We start from the raw sequence: 24,666 nt of genomic DNA on the forward strand, positions 1-24,666 counted from the left end.
CCATGACAGGAGAGCCATGATCCCAATAAAACTGGGAGGTGAACAGAACATGTTGAGAATAGGTAGAGGATGTAGGAGAGCTGGTTTACTTTGGAGCTGGAGTGATAGGTGGGGTTCCCCAGGGGCAGTGGAAGAGGGAGAAAAGCTGTCAGATGTGAGTGAGATGGGAGATGACTAGGCCAGCTTGAAAAGCCCACTGAGTAAGGATTAGTGATTACACAGGCTGTAATCACAGGCTCTCACAGTGGTGACCAGCGGTGGTTCAGTTCAGTTGTTCAGTCGTGTCCGATCTTTTGTGACCCCATGGACTGTAGCACACTAGGCTTCCCTGTCCATCACCAACTCCCAGAGCTTATTCAAACTCATGTCCATTGAGTTGGTAATGCCATCCAACCATTTCATCCTCTGTCGTCCCCTATTCCTCCCACCTTCAATCTTTCCCAGCATCAGGGTTTTTTCCAATGAGTCAGTTCTTCCTATCAGGTGGCCAAAGTATTAGAGTTTCAGCTTTAGCATCAGTCCTTCCAATGAATATTCAGGACTGATTTCCTTTAGGATTGACTGGTTGGATCTCTTTGCAGTCCAAGGGACTCTCAAGAGTTTTCTCCAACAACACAGTTCAAAAGCATCAATTCTTCAGTGCTCAGATTTCTATACAGTCCAACTCTCGCACCCATACATGACCACTGCAAAACCATAGTTTTGACTAGACAGATCTTTTTAGACAAAGTAATGTCTCTGCTTTTTAATATGCTGTTTAGGTTGATCATAACTTTTCTTCCAAGGAGCAAGCATCTTTTAATTTCATGGCTGCAATCACCATCAGCAGTGATTTTAGAGACCAAGAAAATAAAATCTCTCACTGTTTCCATTGTGTCCCCATCTATTTGCCATGAAGGGATGGGCCGGATGCCATGATCTTAGTTTTCTGATTGTTGAGTTTTAAGCCAACTTTTTCACTCTCTTCTTTCACTTTCATCAAGAGGCTCTTTAATTCTTCTTCACTTTCTGCCATAAGGGTGTCATCTGCATATCTGAGGTTATTGATATTTCTCCTGGCAATCTTGGTTCCAGCTTGTGTTTCAGTCACCCCAGCATTTCACATGATGTACGCTGCATGGAAGTTAAATAGGCAGGGTGATAATATACAGCCTTGACCTACTCCTTTCCTGATTTGGAACGAGTCTGTTGTTTCATGTTCAGTTCTAACTGTTGCTTCCTGACCTGCATACAGATTTCTCAGGTTTCTTCTCATCTCTTGAAGAATTTTCTACAGTTTGTTCTGATCCACACAGTCAAAGGCTTTGGCATAGTCAATAAAGCAGAAGTAGATGTTTTTTTAAGAACTCTCTTGCTTTTCAATGATCCAATGGATGTTGGCAATGTGATCTCTGGTTCCTCTGCCTTTTATAAATCCAGCTTGAACATCTGGAAGTTCACAGTCCACGTACTATTGAAGCCTGGCTTGGAGAATTTTGAGCATTACTTTGCTAGTGTGTGAGATGAGTACGATTGTGCAGTAGTTTGAACATTCTTTGGCATTGTCTTTCTTTGGGATTGGAATGAAAACTGACCTTTTCCAGTCCTGTGACCATTGCTGAGTTTTCCAAATTTGCTGGCATATTGAGTGAAGCATTTTCACAGCATCATCTTTTAGGATTTGAAATAGCTCAACTGGAATTCCCTCACCTCCACTAGTTTTGTTCATAATCATGCTTCCTAAGGCCCACTTGACTTCACATTCCAGGATGTCTGGCTCTAGGTGAGTGATCACACCATCATGATTATCTGGGTCATGAATATTTTTTTTTGTATAGTTCGTCTGTGTATTCTCCCACTTCTTAATATCTTCTGCTTCTGTTAGGTCCATACCATTGCTGTCCTTTATTGTGCTCATCTTTGCATGAAATGTTCCCTTGGTATCTCTAATTTCCTTGAAGAGATCTCTAGTCTTTCCCAATCTATTGTTTTCTTCTATTTCTTTGCAATGATCACTGAAGAAGGCCTTCTTATCTCTCCTTGCTATTCTTTGGAACTCTGCATTGAAATGGGTATATCTTTGTTTTCGCCTTTGCCTTTCGCTTCTCTTCTTTTCTTAGCTGTTTGTAAGGCCTCCGTAGACAGCCATTTTGCCTTTTTGCATTTCTTTTGCTTGGGGATGGTCTTGATCACTGCTTCCTGTACAATCATGAAGCTCCATCCATAGCTCTTCCAGCACTCTGTCTATCAGATCTAATATCTTGAATCTATTTGTCACTTCCACTGTATTATTGCAAGGGATTTGATTTAGGTCATACCTGAATAGTCTAACAGTTTTCCCTATTTTTTTCAAATTAAGTCTGAATTTGGCAATAAGGAGTTCATGATCTGAGCCACAGTCAGCTCCCAGTCTTGTTTTTGCTGACTGTATAGAGTTTCTCCATCTTTGACTGCAAAGAATATAATCAATCTGATTTCGGTATTGATCACCTGGTGATGTCCATGTGTAGAATCCTCTTGTGTTGTTGGAAGAGGGTGTTTGCTATGACCAGTGCATTCTCTTGGTAAAACTCTGTTAGCCTTTGACCTGCTTCATTTTGTACTGCAAGGCCAAATTTGCCTGTTACTCCAGGTATCTCCTGACTTTCTAATTTTGCATTCCAGTCCCCTGGAGTGAAAAGGACACCTTTTTGGGTGTTAGTTCTAGAAGGTCTTATAGGTCTTCATAGAACCATTCAACTTCAGCTTTTTCAGCTATTGGGGTATAGACTTAGATTACTGCGATCTTGAATGGTTTGCTCTGGAAATGAACAGAGATCATTCTGTTGCTTTTGAGATTGCATCCTAGTACAGCATTTCAGACTCTTTTGTTGACAATGAGGGTTACTCCACTTCATCTAAGGGATTCTTGCCCACAGTAGTAAATATAATGGTCATCTGAGTTAAATTTGCCCATTCCAGTCCATTTTAGTTCACTGATTTCCTAAAATGTCAATGTTCACTCTTGCCATCTCCCCTTTGACCACTTCCAATTTACCTTGTTTCATGGACCTAACTTTCCAGGTTAATGGACCTAACACTCTTTAATACTGGCCTATCACAATTAACTAAACTTTAGACTTGACTGAAAAGGGGCCAAGTGGCAGATGGCTTCAATCCCAGGCGGTCAGCACTAGAAGCGCATACAGTCAAGTGCGCTGGTATTACAAAGAAAGTGCAGGATAGAGAATTATTTATACCTGGGTTCAGTTTATGAATCACCCCTCATCAACAAAGAGACTTTGAGCAAATGATAGACCTTAAGTTTCAATGTAAAATGGTAACCCAATGTTACAAAATCTCTAATTTACTTTAAAATACTTCAGTATAACATGTGTGATATATTTGAAAATTTATTTAAGCTTCATTGTAGATATAGTCAGCAAAAGTTATATCTGATAAATATGGTTCAGAAAAGGGAGGGGGCAGTGTGCCAAGAAGCATTGTATCAAAAAGGGGGTAACCTCTCTCCTACCTCCACCAATAATCATTGCTTTGTCATTTACAAAGATGAAAATTAGAAACGGATTTTCCCTAGAAAGATTAAATGTATTCGAGACATGTGAGCTAGTTAAAATACTGTAGAAACACTATCAGGAAGAATAAGGATCCTCAAATGTGCCCCTTAGCGATGTTATCTGAGGCTCAGTCCCTAACATGTCCCTGTCTTCAATCCCTGGTGCAGAAGAACTTGCTTGTGTGATGCTTACTGAAGGGTACAGAATTCTACCTGGAATAAAGCTTTTACTTAATATTATAGTTGGAGCACCTAAGAAGTACTGTAATTGGAGTACCAATTACAGTTGGAGCACCTAAGAAGAAACGGAGCTGGAACATCATTAAACCTATCAAGCAGACTATGTGAAATATCTTGTGCCTACTTTGTTAACGAATGTTTGTCTAATAAGTACCTGTATGTGTGGTAAATTTTGTTTTAAGGCTTTCGTTCATTACAACTTGTTAATAAGGTTGTGGAAGAGTAGTTAATTATTATCAATTCAAACTTCTCAGGTAGCTACTATGATTTCCAAAATTAACCTGAGAATTAGGTGTGATTCTCAAACTGGGTTAAGGAAATTCTCAATTTCCATCCTTTATATCCTACAGAGTTGCTGAGGATAACTCTGTTGTTGTAAAAAGCTAATGTAAACTCTAAAAATTTAGTATAAACACGTCTCAGAGCTGTTTTTCATTTGCACAACTCAATCTTCCCCACGGTTTGCCAGCTCAGGGGGTACAAATGTAGCCACACTATTGGCAATGTCTTACATTTACCAGTTTCTTTCTCTTACCAGGCTCACCAGAGTCTAGTTCCCTGAAAAGAGGGCGCAGGGTAGAACTGCAAGATGTTTCGATGCTAAATGTGTATGCACACTCATTATAGCATGGGCACCTTCGCCAGGAAGAGCTGTTATTTCCAGGCACCAGCAGGCCCCCTCTCACTGATGCTCTCTGGGCAGGGGTCTGCAGTCTGGGGCTCACCCCATGGGAGATGTAAGGCAAACCTTTGGTAATGTGAGGAAGATATTAGTTTCTGCTTAATTTTTGTTTCATTCTTTTTTAGTTTTACTTTTGTGTGCATTTTATAAAATATATACTAATATAAGTGAGGGCGTATACATTTTTTAACAGATAAGACTGTCAATCAAAAGAATTTGGAAACTTCTGGTTAGAGCACCTGTACAGAGAGGGGAACATACCTTTATCTCTCCTATTAAATACACTGTCTAATGCTTCTAATAATAGGCTTCCCTGGTGGCTCAGATGGTGAAGAATCTGCCTGCAATGCCAGAAAACTGGGTTTGATCGCTGGGTTGGGAAGATCACCTGGAGAAAGAAATGGCAACCCACTCCACTATGCCTGCCTGGGAAATCCCATGGGCAGAAGAGCCTGGCAGGCTACAGTCCAGGGGGTCACCCAGAGTCAGACATGACTGAGCTATGAACACTTTCATTTTCAAGGCTGCTGAAGCAGTGGTCTTGTGCTCAAATCAAGTATAGATTCTTTAACTGAATAGCTTTTATGTACAGTACACTTGCCCCTCCCTAAGTTTTATAGGTCTCAGCCGTGAGTTTAGGGAATGACCACGAGAGGATAACTTGTGTCTCACTTCAACTGAGCTCAGAATCACTTCACCTTTGGAAATTAGAGTTTATCATGGCTGACTTCACTTCTCTTGGAATGAGTTCTCTTCAGAAATCTCTTCTGTTCCTGGTGCCAATCTGTCCCTTGAAGGGAACAGACCACCCACTCATCACCAACATAGGGCAGACATTCAGTGGACATACCCAGACACGTCTGTAGCTCACTGATGGAGGCAACTCAAGCTGAGAGGCTCCAGCCTACACCACATCTAACAGTGTAAAGAATATTACCCCTCACTGCTAAATCACATAATCATTTCCAAGGCAAAGGACTACCTGTATTGGGAAAACCTCTCTAGGTAATCTTTTCCCCTGAGGGTAGATGCATAACCTCTGTGTCTCCATACTTATTCAGTATCGGGGGGGGGGGGGGGGTGAAATCAACTATTTACAGTACTTTAATACCTGAAGGTGCAACAGATTGTTGAACTGAATCTGAATTAGAGAAATAAATGTACATGTTAAGGTGTGGAATTTCCCTTGACAAGACTATGAGAGTTTAATAGTAAATGTTATTCACTGGGCTTAAAACAATTTTCTATGAAAAACTTTTCCCCAAATAAGGAAAATAAAATTTGATATACAAATTTTACAAAGAATGTTCAAACTGCCACACAATCACACTCATCTCACACGTTAGCAAAGTAATGCTCAAAATTCTCCAAGCCAGGCTTCAATAGTGCCTGAACCATGAACATACAGATGTTCAAACTGGATTTATAAAAGGCAGAGGAACCAGAGATCACATGTCAACATCCACTGGAGCATCAAAAAAAGCAAGAGAATTCCAGAAAAACATCTACTTCTGCTTTATTGACTATGCCAAAGCCTTTGACCCCGTGGATCAGAACAAACTGTAGAAAATTCTTCAAGAGATGGAAATACCAGATCACCTGACCTGCCTCCTGAGAAATCTGTATGCAGGTCAAGAAGCAACAGTTAGAACTGGACATGGAACAACAGACTGTTTCCAAATCAGGAAAGGAGTACATTAAGGCTGTATATTGTCACCCTGCTTATTTAACTTATATGCAGAGCATATCATGTGAAATGCTGGGGTGATGAAGTACAAGCTGGAATCAAGACTGCTGGGAGAAATATTAATAACCTCAGATATGCAGATGGCACCACCCTTATGACCGAAAGCAAAGAAGAACTAAAGAGACTATTGATGAAAGTGAAAGAGGAGAGTGAAAAAGTTGGCTTAAAACTCAACATTCAGAAAACTAAGATCATGGCATCTGGTCCCATCACTTCATGATGAATAGATGGGGAAACAATGGAAAGTAAGAGACTTTATTTTGGGGGCTCCAAAATCACTGCAGATGGTGACTGCAGCCATGAAATTAAAAGATGCTTGCACCTTGGAAGAAAAGTTACGACCAATCTAGATAGCATATTAAAAAGCAAAGACATTACTTTGCCAGCAAAGTTCCGTCTAGTCAAAGCTATGGTTTTTCCAGTAGTCAGGTATGGATGTGAGAGTTGGATTATAAAGAAAGTTGGGCACTGAAGAACTGATGGTTTTTAACTGTGTTGTTGAAGACTCTCGAGAGTCTTTTGGACTGCAAGGAGATCCAACCAGCCAATCCTAAAGGAAATCAGTCCTGAATGTTCATTGGGAGGACTGATGCTGAAGCTGAAACTCCAATACTTTGGCCAGCTGATGTGAAGAACTGACTCTTTGGAAAAGACCCTGATGCTGGAAATGATTGAAGGCAGGAAGAGAAGGGGATAACAGAAGATGAGATGGTTGGATGGCATCACCAATTCAATGGACGTGAGTTTGAGCAAGCTCCTGGAAGTTGGTGATGGACAGGGAAGCCTGGTGTGCTGCAGTCCATGGGGTTGCAAAGATCAGACATGACTGAGTGACTGAACTGATACAGACCATCCCCAGATTATGATGGTTCAACTACTATTTTTCAACTTTATAATGGTACAAAAGCATTTGCATTCAGTTGAAACTATACTTTGAATTTTAATTTTGATCTTTTCCTGAGCTAGTGATATATAGTATCATACTCTCTCTTATACTGGGCAGCGGGAATTTCATCATCCACACTGTCAAGAGGATAATTAACTGATAAAATTACAACCATTCTATACTCAGACAACCATTCCATTTTTCAATTTCAGTACAATATTCAATAAGTTACATGAGCTATTCAATACTTGATTATTAGATTGGTAATGCACTATAAGGTTTTTCCCAACTGTAGGCTAATGTAAGTGTTCTGAGCACATTTATGGTAGACTAGGCCAAGCTACAATGTTCATTAGATCATATGTATTAATTACATTTTTGATTCACAATATTTTCAACTGATGTTGGATAACCCCATATTAAGTCAAGGAAGATCTGTATAAATATTGGTCAGCACTGAAGAACCGATGATTTCAAATTGTGGTGATGGAGAAGACTCTGAGAGTCCCTTAAACAGCAAAGAGATCAAACCTGTCAATCCTAAAGGACATCAACCCTGAATATTCATTGGAACGACTGATGCTGAAGCTGAAGCTCCAATACTTTGGCCACATGATGCAAAGAGTCTACTCACTGGAAAAGATCCTGATGCTAGGAAAGATTGAGGGTAAGAGGAGAAGGGGATAACAGAGGATGAGATGGTTGGATAGCATCACCAACTCGATGGACATGAATTTAGGCAAACTCTGGGAGATGGTGAAGGACAGGGAAGCCTGACATGCTGTAATATAGTCCATGGGGTCACAGAGTCACACACAATTTAATGACTAAACAACAACAACAAAATGTGGTTATTCCTGCTCAATTTAGGGAAGAAGCTGAAGTTGGACAAGATGCTGACGCAAGACTCCTTTGATCCCTGGGATCTCAAAGGTCTGGGTTTGGAATCTAAATCCTACTAAAACAAGGTCAGGCCACCAGGCTGGCCAACAGTTAGTCAATCTTTTACACTATGAATACCCCCAGCCTCCACTGACCACTCCTGAGAATTTACAGTATCACAGGTACTGTGCTATATATAGTGTCCAAACTACAGAATACTTGACAGGTGAGGTACTAAGAAGAAAAGCAGAGCCCAGAAGGGCAACTTTCCTTAGGCACAGAGCTATTAATTGTATGTGACTGTAATCTGAACTCAGAAGATCTAACTGACACCAAGCACAGCTCACCAACAGATCACCACCTTCCTCATGGGAGCCAGGCATCTGAATCCTTTAAGGAGAAAAAATGGTTGCTGATATGCTCTCTTGTGAACATTACTGTGAACAATGCCAGTGTCATGGGCCACAGAGTTAAAACTAGCCCCTGTCCATTGGAATTAATTCAAAAGACAAATGAGAATAATGTCTGCAAAAAAGGAAATACATTCTGGTGCTGAAGTCAGCAGTGTGTAATACTCTTGAGTTAGGGTGTAGTAAATTTATATATCAACTTTTGGAACTCTCTGATCGGATAAATTTCTATTTCAAAGTAAAAAATAATAATAATAATAACACACTCTTTGCATCTAGGATAACACATCTCTTGTTTGTTGGAGTCCCTATCAGTGCTCACACTGTACATTTTCTCCCTGTCTTCACCACAGCACACCAACCACACTGAACACCTGACGTTGTCCTAGACACAGGCTTTAACAGAGCTGGAAAAAGTTCAGAGCACAGCTAGAAAGATTATGTGGATGGAAGGGCCTTGAAAAGAAAGTCTAATAATATCAGGTCTATAGTTAGGTAAGAGGACACCAGGAGGTAGGGAACCATGACCTAAATCTACTAGACAATAAAAAATTATTTGGGGTGATGTGACCCTAAGCTCATTTTCACCAACTCAGAGTTAGAAACTCTGCAAGTCTTGGTGACTCAGCAGGACCTGGGTGAGGGAAGAGGCCAAACGGAAGACTAAGGATGACGCTTAGTCTCTGCCCTGAGGCATGGAACAGAAGACAAGGCTTTATTCCAGACAAGCAATTCAAAAAGAAGAGCAAGTTTGGAATGGGGAAGAGGCTGAGATAATTTTAGATGCGCAGAGTAAAGGTATTCAGGGAAGATTCTGGAGAATACAGACAAAAGGTAGGAAAAATATTAAGTCTGTATCTCTGGATAAATAATCAGAGGGTAAAAATCTGAATTCATGAGTCATCAGCACAGGGTTACAGGAGAAGCCATCAATAAGCACAGGAGCATTCTGAGAAATGGAATGGAGTTAAAAGATCTGTCCCTTCTGCTCTAGGAAAGAGACAGTCTCACAGGAGTTATTTTAGGCTACATAAAACATTAAACTCATTTACCTAGTGGGTATTAAAACATATGGAATACTTGTTGTGAACCTTTAACATCTATGACATTTTGGTGCAAACAATTTTACAAATAAAATTTTTAATCTATTTGTTATAAATAAATACAATTTAAAAGTCAACAGTTTTCATGAGAAGTTTGTTACTGTTGCTTTCAAAAAACAAAATATAAAAGGGAAAACAATTGAAGTAAATTTCCAGATGCCAGATGAATAATAGAATTATTGCTCCAGAAATAGGTATATGAAGATGACATGAAAGACAATTCTCCTACTCTCCCCCAAAATGTCCTTTGGAGATCTTTTTAAAAATCTACACAGCCCTGGAAGATAGGACTCTTCTTCCCAGGAATCTGCTCCTTGCAACCATTTCTCATTTAATCTATTTAGGGCCCTTTGTTCTTCTAGCTAAACATTTAGATATTTAGATATGAGTGAGAGTATAAGAATGGTTACTTGAAACAACATCATGACTGTTACAGAGTTTGAAGCATGAATCAGGAACCATTCTAGGAGTCAGAAGGATTGTGCTCAGCAAGTCCTTGAGGCAGGCAACAGCATTTCCATTTTACAAATGAAAACAAAGCTCAGCAAAGTTGAGCAACTTGCTCAAGGCCTATTGCTGGGAGCAGAAAATCGAAATTCGACCCCAGATCAGTCTTTCATTAAAGCCCCTGCGCGCTCTATGCACTATTTCTTTAACTCATTTAAGAATTGACTTTCATCACTGAGTTATAAAAATAGTAAAGACATTGTTATGATAATTAATAAATTACTAGGTTGAACTACATGAAACTGATGATATTTGGCCATTTTTGATCTACAAAACTGGGAATTCCACACAGTATGACTTTCTAAAAGCACTTACAGGTATTTTGGGGGGTGTTTAGAGAAGCAGTGTGAGTTTCTAAAGAAATTCCACACCCAACAGGAAGGGTAGAGGGGAACCCAGCATTTCACTCAGCTCATTAATAGAAAATACATGCTATGGCTAAAAAGAGAAAGAATATATAGAAAATACTTGATTGCAAGATAGGGGAACTATTTAAAAGTTTTTTGGGGTAGGGGGAGGGTAAGAGGAGAGAGAATTGGAAGAAGGTACAGATATCCAGTTATAAAACAAATTAAGTGCTAGGAATGTCACGGGTAACATCACATCTATAACTAACACTGCTATATGGTATTTAGAAAAGTTAAGAGAGTTAATCCTAAGAGTTCTCATCACAAGGAGAAATTTTTTTACTTTATTCTTTTCTTCTTTCTTTTTATTGTGTCTATATGAGAAGACGGATGTTAGCTGAATCTAGTATAGTAATTATTTCACAGTATATACAAGTCAAACCATCAGGTTCTATGCCTTAAGCTGATACAGAGATGTATATCAATTATTTCTCAATAAAAACTGGAAAAAAAAATTTAAGTTTGTTGTGAAAGACAGTAATTTGTTAATTTTAGTGTAACCTTGTGTATTGACTATAGGTTAACCACCAAGAGTACTGTGAAACACAGTACACAAGCCAATGAATCACACAAGTGTGAAATTTAAATGGTATATAAACTAAAATACATCTTCATCTATATCAGGGCATTAAGCAAATTTAAAATGGTTTATGGAACATCATTTTGGAAAAATCACAGGCTGAACAATTGAAAGATAAGGAGAACCCTGTAAGTGAAACATAAAATATTAGAGGTTAAAGGAAATACAAATCATTTACTTTAACCCTTTTGTTTTACTGTGGAGGAAACTACGGTTGGGGAGATCATATCAGCAGGATTTAAAATTCAGGTTCCTGACTTCCAGTCCAGGACTCTTCAAAATAGATCAGAATAACACGCTATTTGAACATAATAATGTCCTTGTGCACTGTAACTGACTATGGCATATATTGCAGATGTAAGGAAATATTCATAGGGCATAATTTTTATCCTGGAGCATGTGAAAGTGAAAGTGAAGTCACTCAGTTGTGTCTGACTCTTTGAAACCCCATGGACTGTAGACTACCAGGCTCCTCGGTCCATGAAATTTTCCAGGCAAGAGTACTGGAGTGGGTTGCCATTTCCTTCTCCAGGGGATCTTCCTGACCCAGGGATCGATCCTGGGTCTCCCGCATTGCAGGCAGATGCTTTACCATCTGAGCCACCATGGAAGCCCATCCTGGAGCATGAGAAGGTTGCTAAAAGTAAATACATTAAATATGCTTCATAACCATAAAATAAAAACACTATGAACTATAAACAACATTATTATATTTTCTTATTCAGCCCATCAATATTATGGTATAACAAGAACACTGCCTTCTCCTAAGATGTTTTTCTAATTGCTTTTGGATATTGTTTTGACCTTTAAAAGAGGAAGACATTCTAAAACTAGAATGTTGTCAAAATGGTTTGAATTTCAAGAAAAAAATCTCACACCTGTTGGTTGAGAAACAAATACTCAGTTCAAAAGTATGACATTTAGAATATGTCTTTGGTACAAAATTCAGCTATAGACATCCACTGTTAAAAGACAGTTTGCCTCTAATTTAAAATATATAGCAGAAATTGGCTATCTTAATTATTTCCTTCATTATGAGGTGGTATGATCTTCTGACCAAGCAAATGTATTGTTATGTGCCTGTGCTTTGCTTTATTTCTCATCAGAGCATTTTTATAGCAATAGGAAAGGGCTGAATCCATGGCTTATTATTATCCCTATCTGCTGCTTTCCTTGAAGATTCTTTTGAAACTCACTAACGTATCAATCAATCCACTGAGGATTCATGATTTAAAGGAGAATAAAAACTGTTCCTGAAGGAGGCTCAAATGCACTAAAGAGAAAGAAGACAACCACCAGGAGGAGAATCAACGTATCTTTCAAATGACCTGGGAAACTCGAGCTCTCTTTTAGAAACCCCATAGACAGGAAGAGCCCATCAGAGATATGTGGGCAATATCCCTGCTTTCAGGGGACGGATTTAGAAACTGAATGGTGTATAGTGACCTAACCACCAGCCACACGGTTATCTGGAAAAGCAAGAGTCACTCAAGGATGTTCAGAACCTTGAAAAGCATCACTGCAATAGAGAATTCATTTTCTACACACTGAATACAATCAAGTTGCCTCTCTCAAAGGGTATGTGGATTCATTCATTCATGCAACAAGAATGTACTGAACCACACCACATGCCAGGCACTATTCTAGGAGCTAAGGAAACATCAGTGAATGAAATAAACAAAAATCTCTGCCCTTGTGCAACTAGCTTTGTACCAAGGGGAGACAAACAATATAGTAAAACGTATAGTTTTCAAATGGCGATGGAGAAAAATTAAGCAGGAAAAAGAAATTACTTGAGATAATGTATGTGCCTAGCACAGTATAAGAATTTAAAATATATTAAAGGGTTTTTCTTTCCATTAATAAAAGCTTTGAAAATTATTTCATTGGTTTCAGAATTGAAGTTGAGAAATTAAATTTTTTCTTGGAGGAGCAATAATCTTATCCCACTACTTCTGAGTAGAGAAATAATAATAACTTTTAGTTATCAAATGCCTGCTCTGTGCTAGTAAATTTACATAAAAACACTTATAATTCTGTAAAATGGACATGTGTGTGGGTGTGTTCAGTCGTGTCCGACTGTGCGACCCTATGGACTGTAGTCAGCCAGGATCTGTCTATGGGATTTTCCTGGCAAGAATACTGGAGTGGGTACCCCCTCATTTTATATATGGGGAAAATGACACTCCAAGAAACTCAAAATCACTGATCTTGTCATCTTACGTTAGAACTAAGATTCAAAGGTAAATATGCCTGGCTCCAAAACCCACCATGCCAGGCTCTATTCTTGTCTACTGTTTAGGTTTAGGAGTGTCAGGGGACAGAGTGGCTCAAGAAGGGAAACATGGCTATTGCTCCCATACGACAACCACCCATCCCTGCCCACCTCCCAACCACTAATCTTCTGAACAGAGAATATCAGTCTATATACATGTGAATAAGTTGTTAGATTTTAGGATTTCAAAATCTGGAATGGAAATCGTTCATTTGGTATAAGCTAGCCAAAAATTAACTTTAAGTTGGGTAATGTAGCCTTTCCACCACCATTTGAAGGTGTAGGATACCTTTGAAAAGGAGCATTTTTTTTTTTTTTTATTCCTCAAACTGGCTGACAGAACTCATTTTACAACTTTATGTTGGGTATCTAGGTATATGCAGTATTTACAAAAGGATGATGTTAAGATTTAGCACCTAAGAACCAGAAAAAAACATCATGCTAGAGACCATGATTTTTGCTATTTTCTTAAACAATAATTTTAAAAGTAAAACAAAATATATTCACCTTCACAACAAATAAACTTAATAATAACTAATCAGAGCAAAGACCAAAAGGAAAAACACTCTAAGTAAAAAATAACATGGTGAAACATGTCTCTTCTTAAGCTGGTCATGCTACCTTTCCCATGCCTCTGCTTCTTAGCACATTCATTTTCAGTTTAGTCAAAATTCAAATGTTTAAAAATCATGTTATCAATTATTTAATACTAAATTAGTGAAAATCATAATATCTTAATTCACTAATCTGATTCTTATAGTTCTCTGAACAGACTTAAATTTCAGAAAGTAGGGAAAACCACTGAACCATCCAGGTATGACTTAAATCAAACCCCTCACAATTATACAGTGGAAGTGAGAAATACATTCAAGGGATTAGATCTGGTGGACAGAGGGAACATTTCATGTAAAGATGGGCACAATAAAGGACAGAAATGGTATGGGCCTAACAGAAGCAGAAGATATTAAGGAGAGGTGGCAAGAATACACAGAACTGTAAAGATCAGCAGATGAATGGATAAGGAAGCTGTGGTACATATATACCATGGAATATTACTCAGCCATTAAAAAGAATTCATTTGAATCAATTCTAATGAGATGGATGAAACTGGAGCCCGTTATACAGAGTGAAGTAAGCCAGAGAGATAAAGACCAATACAGTATACCAACGCATATATATGGAATTTAAAAAGATGGTAACGATAACCCTATATGCAAAACAGAAAAAGAGACACAGATGTACAGAACAGACTTTTGGACTCTGTGGGAAAAGGCGAGGGTGGGATGTTTTGAGAGAACAGCATCAAAACATGTATATTATCAAGAGTGAAACAGATCACCAGCCCAGGTTGGATACATGAGACAAGTGCTCGGGCCTGGTGCACTGGGAAGACCCAGAGGGATCGGGTAGAGAGGGAGGTAGGAGGGGGGGATTGGGATGGGGAATACATGTAAATCCATGGCTGACTCATGTTAATGTATGGCAAAAACCACTACAATATTGTAAAGTAATTAGCCTCCAACTAATAAAAATAAATGGGAAAAAAAAATAAAAAGATCTTCACGACCCAGATAATCACGATGGTGTGATCACTCACCTAGAGCCAGATCCTGGAATGAGAAGTCAAGTGGGCCTTAAAAACATCACTACGAACAAAGCTAGTGGAGGTGATGGAATTCCAGTTGAGCTATTTCAAACCCTGAAAGAGGATACTGTGAAAGTGCTTCACTCAATATGCTAGCAAAATTGGAAAACTCAGCAGGGGCCACAGGACTGTAAGAGGTCAGTTTTCATTCCAATCCTAAAGAAAGGCAATGCCAAAGAGTGTTCAAACTACCACACAATTGCACTCATCTCACAAGCTAGCAAAATAATGCTCAAAATTCTCCAAGCCAGGCTTCAACAGTACATGAACCATAAACTTCCAGATGTTCAAGCTGGATTTAGAAAAGGCAGAGGAACCAGTGGTCAAATTGCCAACATCCACTGGATCATCAAAAAAGCAACATAAATCCAGTAAAACACCTACTTCTGCTTTATTGACTAGGCCAAAGCCTTTGACTGTGTGGATCACAACAAACTGTGGGAAATTCTTCAAGATATGGGAATACCAGACCACCTGACCTGCCTTCTGAGATATCTGTATGCAGGTCAAGAAGCAACAGTTAGAACTGGACATGGAACAATGGACTGGTTCCAAATCGGGAAAGAAGTACATCAAGGCTGTATACTGTCACCCTGCTTATTTAACTTATATGCAGGGTACATCATGAGAAACGTTGGGCTGGATGAACTACAAGCTGGAATCAAGATTGCTGGGAGAAATATCAATAACCTCAGATATGCAGATAACACCACCCTTATGGCAGAAAGCGAAGAAGAACTAAAGAGCCTCTTGATGAAAGTGAAAGAAGAGAGTGAAAAAGTTGGCTTAAAACTTAACATTCAGAAAACTAAGATCATGGCATCTGGTCCCATCACTTCATGGCAAAGAGATGGGAAAACAATGGAAAGTAAGAGACTTTATTTTGGGGGGCTCCAAAATCACTGAAGATGGTGACTGCAGCCATGAAATTAAAAGATGCTTGCTCCTTGGAAGAAAAGCTATGACCAATCTAGACAGCATATTAAAAAGCACAGACATTTCTTTGCCAACAAAGGTCCGTCTAGTCAAAGCTATGGTTTTTCCAGTACCCAGGTATGGATGTAAGAGCTGGACTATAAAGAAATCTAAGTGCTGAAGAATTGATGCTTTTGAACTGTGGTGTTGGAGAAGACTCTTGAGAGTCCCTTGGACTGCAAGGAGATCCAACCAGTCCATCCTAAAGGAAATCAGTCCTGAATATTCATTGGGAGGACTGATGCTGAAGCTGAAACTCCAATCCTTTGACCACTTGATGTGAAGAACTGACTCATTGGAAAAGACCCTGATGCTGGGAAAGATTGAAGGCGGGAGAAGAAGGGCACGACAGAGGATGAGATGGTTGGATGGCATCACCGACTCAATGGACCTGAGTATGAGTAAACTCCACGAGTTGGTGATGGACAGGGAGGCCTAGTGTGCTGCAGTCCATGGGGTTGCATAGTCGGACATGACAGAGTGACTAAACTGAACTGACCTAAGCAGTCATGCCTATTTTGTGGTTGTTTTTATTTTGACCTTTATTTTCAGGTCTGCCCTTTCTCTTTAAGCAGCTGCTCTTCTGAGACACATATTCTCAGTGTTCTAGAAGCTGCATGCCACTCCCACTCAAGACTGGAACCTTGCCATGATGGCTACCCTCTCACCATCCCCTCTCCCCATTTTTATTAGTTTATTATGGGTCGCAAAGAGTCTGACACAACTTAGTGACTGAACAACAAAAAAAAATTGAAAATGCACAATTTTTTAACTATGTTCATACACCTGTTTTCACTTTGAATATCCTTCTACTACCTAAGGCCCTGCTCTTTTGGTAATTTCTAGTCAATGCCCCACATAGACTGCCTGCAAGAGTGATTAATATGCATTCCAGAAACATTCTCTTTTAAATCACACAAAGCCAAAAAACAAGTTAAATAGAGTGGAATATAACAATTAACTATTTAAAGCTAAATGTAAGCAGATTGCTTCACAAGGGGAACTGAAATGTCATTTGGTTTTAGATGGGCTATTTTTATGCTAATATAATGGGAATAAACAGTAGCAGGGAAGATGGGAGCCTGGGGGGCTGCTGGTGGGGAGGATGGTGGTGGGTTGATAGCTGTCCCACAGGAACAGTGATAGGAGATTGGTGGGGTATAAACAAAGGAGGAGCACTAAGAACTGAAAAAGCTGAGAGCATGTGGGAAACAGACTTTGAGTGGGCCAGAAAAAGCAATGAGTTGTTTAAGAAGACACATTTATATGGCTGAGTCCCTTTGCTCTCTACCTGAAACTACTAAAACATTGTTAATCGGCTATACGCCAAAGTAAAATAAGTAAAATCTGAGTATGATTTTTTTAAAGAAGAAAACACATTTAAATCAAGGAATTGAATGAGAACAGAAGATGAGATGGCAGCCCCAGCTGCCATCTGAAGCTACACCTGAAGCCCCATCTCAGAGTATCTCTAGAGCAAGAGAAGAATGAATCAGAATGTCTACAAGCAGAGCCCAGACAGCATGGTGTTAAACCTGTGACAAGCTCTCCAACTAATATACATGTGCTTGCCTTTGGCTGTCCTAATTTGGAAAGTGTTTCGTCAGCACATGAGCTTGCACATGGTAGACATTTGACATACTTGTTGATTGTTGACTGCTGATGAAATTATCTGAAACAGCTGGCTCTAGAGTTTGTACAGTGGTGGACGTGGTAGGCATTAGGATAGTTACATAGGGTATGGAGTAAGGCTGTGAGTCCTTGGAACTTGATCCTTAGAGAAGACTCCATCTCTAAGACATGACAAAAGCCGCTTATGGATTTGTCAGATCCTTGTTTACTGTCACACAGCCACAAAAAAAAAAAAAAAAAAAATTAACTTTTTCCAGTGCATCAAGTACCATCATTCACGTCAGTTCTCTAATATTTCTCTGCTCATCTGCAAATTAGTACAGCATCTTCTCACTGTGACATGACAAGAGAGAATGCGTCACCTATTCTAAGGTCCAAGAGTTTGTCACCATCTCACTATTGTAAAGAGTAATGGCAGATCTGGACTTATGAACATTAGCATGGGTGGAACTACCTTGCTGAAAAAGAGTTCATTATAAATATTGACTGTAATTACCTTTTTAATTAGAAAAAGTAAAGTCTTCCTACAGTAATATAATCTCAAATTATAGGCCCCCAGCCTCCTAGAAAGAGAGAATAGAAAAATAGTGCTAAACAAATACTCAACCAGCATAAAAATGTTGTGTAATTTAAATGAGAGTTAAACAAAGCAGGTGATAAAAAGTAATCAAGTAGTAACAAAGGGTGGGAGAATTAATTCAAACAATGAGCCAATAGGATGGTTAATCAGCTTGCTTTGCAAAGAACATTTGATTTCTCCCCTGAAAGCAGCAGTGGCGAAAAATAAACCTGACCTATCAAATATCTTCAGGCATAATGTAATATGTCCCTTATTGCCTATAAAAGAAATGCCACTGAATTACGGGTGTATGGTGCTGAATTATCATGGATGCTTGTAAATTACCATGCATGGTGTCTTTGCTCTGGGTTATCTGACAATGGTTCTTCTGTTTTTTAAAGTTCTACAACTGCTATTTATATTATTCAAGAATAGAAGTTTCAAACTAAAAGGGCTCAGGCAGCAGCAGTGGGGGTAAATGGACAGCAGGGGGAGACCATGATGCTCCATCTAAGGCACTCAACTCTTGCCAAGTGAGTCACATCATCTAATTCTTAGACAAAACTCAGAATTGTGTGTCAGTTTTTTATATCAAAGGGGCCATACAGATGGCTAGGTTAATTTGCAAGGTCTAGTGTAAAATAAAAATGCAGAACCCCTTGCCCCCAGAATTGTTGAGAATTTCAAGCTGGCAACACTAGAGCATTAAGCCAAGTGTGGAACCCTCTCAGCACAGGGCAGCACAGGTTGCCTGCCTCTGAAGCCTGTCCTGTAGCTGTATAAAACAAACTCAGGAATCACCTAGTGTGAGACCTATTCTAAAGCTTCTACATTCTCTCCTTATTTCCCCTTGGGACTCAAAGTAACAGGGCTGGAAGAGTTTGGAGTATGCCCTATAGTGAAAGAACTGAGACAAACATGGCTGGTGGCTGACAAGGGGAAAAAAGTAGCCCTTGTTCTCACCAAGTCTTAAAACCAACTGGGGGATTCAGCTGTTGATAGTTGTGGGCTTGTGGAGAAGAAATCTTAGGCCTTATTAATCCAAAATACATAATAAGTTTGTTGCCATGGCCAAAGTCCTATAAAAAGTGATACTCCCTGGAAAAGCCTTCCCACTCATGGCCCACCTATAGAGCTGGGTATGTCTGACTGCCATCAAAGAGGAACAGTTAATCCACAAGTGACAGTCACAAGTTAGATATTCTTCACACATGCATGAACATGAAAAACTTCATGAAAATTTATAAAAATACAATCAAAGTTTTGCATACATTCAGTTCAGTTCAGTTCAGTCGCTCAGTTGTGTCCGACTCTTTGCGACCCCATGAATCGCAGCACGCCAGGCCTCCCTGTCCATCACCAACTCCCGGAGTTTACTCAAACACATGTCCATCAAGTCGGTGATGCCATCCAGTCATCTCATCCTCTGTCGTCCCCTTCTCCTCCTGCCCCCAACCCCTCCCAGCATCAGGGTCTTTTCCAATGAGTCAACTCTTCGCATGAGAGGTGGCCAGAGTCCTGGAGTTTCAGCCTCAGCATCAGTCCTTCCAATGAACACCCAGGACTGATATCCTTTAGGATGGACTGGTTGGATCTACTTGCTATCCAAGGGACTCTCAAGAGTCTTCTCCAACACCACAGTTCAAAAGCATCAATTCTTTGGCACTCAGCTTTCTTCACAGTCCAACTCTCACATCCATACATGACCACTGAAAAAACCATAGCCTTGACTAGACGGGCTTTTGTTGGCAAAGTAATGTCTCTACTTTTTAACATGCTATCTAGGTTGGTCATAACTTTCCTTCCAAGGAGTAAGCGTCTTTTAATTTCATTGCTGCAATCACCATCTGCAGTGATTTTGGAGCCCAAAAAAATAAAGTCTGACACTGTTTCCACTGTTTCTCCATCTATTTCCCATGAAGTGATGGGATCAGATGCCATGATCTTTGTTTTCTGAATGTTGAGCTTTAAGTCAACTTTTTCACTCTCCTGTTTCACTTTCATCAAGAGGCTCTTTAGTTCCTCTTCACTTTCTGCCATAAGGGTGGTGTCATCTGCATATCTGAGGTTATTGATATTTCTCCCAGCAATCTTGATTCCAGCTTGTGCTTCCTCCAGCCCAGCATTTCTCATGATGTACTCTGCATATAAGTTGAATAAGCAGGGTGACAATATATAGCCTTGACGTACTCCTTTTCCTATTTGGAACCATTAGTTAATACGATTGTTTAACAAATGCTTCCCATTTAAAGTGATGTTTGTAAGGCATACTAGGGTGAATGAACAGGTTGCTTGTGGCTAGAGGTGACTGGCACATACCCCTACCAGCATGCTGGTTGAAGCGTGCCATTTAGAGGGCTTGCTAGAGAGTTTATAAAGATGAGAACTATCTTTCATTAAAATGAAAAAAACCTCCTTAAACTGATCTGTCATATACATTTCATATTTCCATACATCAGGTTTACATCAATTGAGATAGACATGCAAAACAATTACAATTATACTTTTCATAACAGCTTAATACCAATAAAATGCTTATTGCCAATATTGGCTATGGTCACACCCAGCAAGATTCTAATCCAAACTCAAGAAGAAAAAAATCAAAGCTATCCGTCAATGCAGTGATTTTACCTCCATGTGTAGGCCATATATGTATATGTACACAGATAATTGGTGTATCTCTGAAACATAAGTAAACAGAAATAGTATTACAGTATCAAAAGAATAAATTATTCCACCATAAATTTACCTGTTTTATTTGATCTCTCCATCCCCATCCCTGATAGAATGTAGTGGGGAAGAAATCTGCATCTATCTTGTCCCACTGCTATGTTCTTCAACATCGCCTGGCACATAATAGATACTCAATAAAAAGTTGTTAAATTGAATTTAATACACAGGATCAAAACAAGTTATCATTCCCTGATTCTGTGATTTTTTAAATTGAGACATGCGGCAGAATTACCAATTTCCCTAAATTTCACTGGCTTTTCTATTCCCCCAATAGAACCTAACTCCTGTAGTCACTGTACCCAGCAATTCTGTTGCTTTCTGTCAGCCTCTAATTCCTGTAGCTCACACAGACATGAGCTTGGGCCTCCTTGAGACAGGATGGAAGAAACATTAACTTCTTCCCAGAACCTAGAAACAGCTAATGAGCTCTGAGGAATAATATTTCTAAGTATTCACCAGACCAGAATCAATATCAATGTGCTGTCAATGTGTGCATTAGCCCCACAGTCAAACAAAGAACAGCCCTTACAGCCCAATAATGACACTGGGTGTGGATAAGTGGGATGGGCAAGATGATGCAGAGATGACTGTATCAGCTCTCCTCAAACACAAGGCTTCCAGGATGTTGCACAAGACTGTCACTCTTGTACTCTGTCAGAAAGAGGAAGCATTTAGATTCAGCCACTGATGATATTCAGCAAAATAACTCTCTTTTAACTTCTTAGCCCAGGAGATGGATTCAAAGTGCACCTTCCTGGCTGCAAGAGAAGTTTACTCCTCTATTCCTTGTCTGGTGCTGGCAGACACCAGGGAATTTAAACGCCTTAAAGTTAGCAGAGCACTGCATAATGCAGCTGATAAGACAGGTACAACAGACTTGAATCATTACTGACTCAGGTAAGACCTGCTTTCAGTACAGCTCCATCATGCCCACACTCATTAATGTAGCATTTCCCATACACAGATCCTGCTAGAAAGGTATGTTGAGCAAGGGTACTGGCAAAAGGTCTGAGTATCCGTTGTGCATTGCTTTAATCTCTAGAGTCAGAGTAAGATCTGACCAAGATTCATGCTCATCACTGTAGTAAAACTGATCTTAGTGTTTTAGATGAAATTTCATTCTATGAGTGAAATCTGATTTTCCAATCAGAATGAGAAGGGTGGGGTGAGTACGATAGAGTAAAGGTGACTGCGCGTATGATATACACAGTTAAGATGTCATAAAACTCAGATGACTGTGGGTAAGCAGGTGGGTATCACAGTCAAAGCACACTGATTTGGAATCCTGGTCCAATCACTTATTAACTATATGACCTTAGCCAAATTTGGTAACCTGGCGAAGACTTGGTTCCTATAAAATATAAATAATATCTAATCCTATAAAATGAGATTGTTACTCTTTATTTCATAATGTCATTCTACGGGCCGAATAAATTATAGTCAATGTTTAGTTCAGTGCCACACAATAAAAACTGAATAAATAAGAGCTTGGTTGTTATTATGATTTTTATTTTCATCACCCCACCATGGCCTAATTATCCAAAGAATTAACTTATTTGTAACTTTGGAATTCAATGAAGAAAGCTATAACCAAAAGCATAGAGGAGGTTAGTTTCTCATGAGGCTTCCATGGTCTAAACTTGGCCACACAATAAATATGATCATAATGATCTTTCTCTTACCACTGTGAAAGAAAATTCTCTACATTCTAGAAAGTTTCAATGAAACGCCACAAAACGCAGCCATAGAGCAATCCCTCCCTTCCCCAGTACACACACATACACCCCATCTACCCCTTGGGGATATATTAAAACTAAGACAACTGAAATAGCCTTAGCCAATAATTAAGACACACAGCTAATCAGAGAGCAGCACAGGCTCTGCAAAGAAACTGAGCACTCAGGATAACAGTTCCCATTATTAGGGCTTTGTTCTCCTAGAGCAAAAAGAGCACAAAAGCATGAAGTTGGAGAGCTGCAACTGTATTTGGAATATGTGCAGAGGTGAGGAGAGATCACAGGAACCTCTAAAGTAGAAGGATATTCCACCAGATAACTGCGTCAGCCCACACCCACCAGCGCACTCCCCACCCTCGAAGCATGACTCCACTGTTTCTAACACTACCCTTAAGGAATCTGGCTTCTGCGACTTCCAGTAATTGTACAAATCACCCATGATGAAGCAGCTAAGAGCACTGTTAGACAAAAGAAACAAACATTAAGCAAATAGGAAACTCGTTAAAATGCTGCCTTTGGTTACTTTTATTCCTAGCGATTTATGTTATCAAACAAGTCTTTCTTCATTGCTTTTCCCTGGAAGTAACACTTCAAATGAATTTCAATGGCCACTGAGTGATTTTCTCCAGACCCATAATCCAGCCATGAGATGCACTTCTCTCCTCCCCGCCTCCCCCATCCCCACCACCATCCAGCACTCCTCCCTGTCACCCTAGAGCCTCTGACTTAGCTGTGTTCACACCCAGAAGTCCCAGCAGAGCTTTCTGCTCACATTATACAACACAAAAAAGCAGGCAATGAACAACCAACCCATGCACCTAAATGCTTGCGATAAAGCCAGACTGAGCTGACCTCTCCCATCCCATACAGCTGCATGTCAGGCACATAAACTTAAAAGAACCAAGAGCAGCCTGTGTGTGATATATATAAACAAACTAATTAAAACCCAAGGTCTTTCATTCTAGCTAGTGCCTAATAATGGGACCAATATGCTCGACTCTGTGCAAAAAAAAAAAAAAAAAATCACTCCAAGCTGGCAAGAGGTATTGCTTTTCCTGCTCCCTGTGAAACATCTCTTTCAGGCTCAATAAACAGCCTAAAAGAAGAGGAACTCAAGGGTTGCCATTCATTCCTGTAAGACTTTTCAAATAAGAACTATCAGCTTGGCAGCACTGAGCCAAAAGACCACTCCCTGATTCCAAGTGGACATATTGATCAATTGAACTGACATGTGCCTCCTCCTTTCTCTCCCTTAGTAACAATCAGCTGCACCAGGGAAATCCATTTCCCAAAACAAAAGGCAGCTCACTGCTCCTTATCTGACAATGCCAAGTCATGTATTTTAAAAAAATAATAATAATGGTGAGGATGAGGCCTAAAGACAGAGATAGGAGTTTAAATAAGCACCATATGTGTTTATCGTAGAGTTTCAGGATTGAGTTGAGGTTATGACCAAGCCCAGAGATCTGTATTCACCACAGTCGCTGAGGATTCAGCTATTTATTCATCTTACCAGATTCTGGTTAAAGTTAAGCAATACCACTGCCACTTCCAGAGCCTCTCCACAGGGTTACCCTTCACTGCAACTGCCGCAGAGAGGAGACTAGGTACAAGTCAGCCTGCAAATAACTCCAGCTATTTTGAAGACTAGCGAGAGATGAAAAAATATCGTGGCAGTCTTTCAACTAAGTATGAAGGCCACAGACTGAAGGACTAGCATATAAATCAAAAGGCTTAAGTAATTTCATTCTGTTTAGGTCTTTTGTTTTTAATAAATTCTGTCTTGAACATGCAAGAGGTCCCCTTTCACATCAGGGTTATGTCAAATGCTTATTCAGCATTCATTTCTTGCCATGAAGAAACTGAAACCCAAACGAAGTAAATACTGAATTCCATATTGTAAACCACTTAATATTTCAGAAATCACAAGAGCAAATAGGGGACCAATGAGCTTCCCCCATAAAAAAGAAACATATCTTTACAATCTTTAAGTACTGTGTACTGCTCAATTCAGAGCCTATTTGAGGCTTTGCAATAGAAAAACATCTTATGTTTATGAAAAATTCCATGAGAACACTAAAAATAACAAGCAGAGATGAAACAAGAATAATTTCACATATTTTTATTCCTCT

The 24,666-nt window shown here is 39.5% G+C and overlaps 1 protein-coding gene across 1 annotated transcript in view; it reads right to left on the reverse strand.

Moving 5' to 3' along the window:
- AKAP6 (A-kinase anchoring protein 6) overlaps positions 1 to 24,666 on the reverse strand; it is a 486,146-nt gene that overhangs the window by 461,109 nt on the left and 371 nt on the right. The window lies entirely within an intron of this gene.

Source organism: Odocoileus virginianus, chromosome 16 (genome assembly GCF_023699985.2).
Source record: "Odocoileus virginianus isolate 20LAN1187 ecotype Illinois chromosome 16, Ovbor_1.2, whole genome shotgun sequence".
Taxonomy (NCBI): Eukaryota; Metazoa; Chordata; class Mammalia; order Artiodactyla; family Cervidae; genus Odocoileus; species Odocoileus virginianus.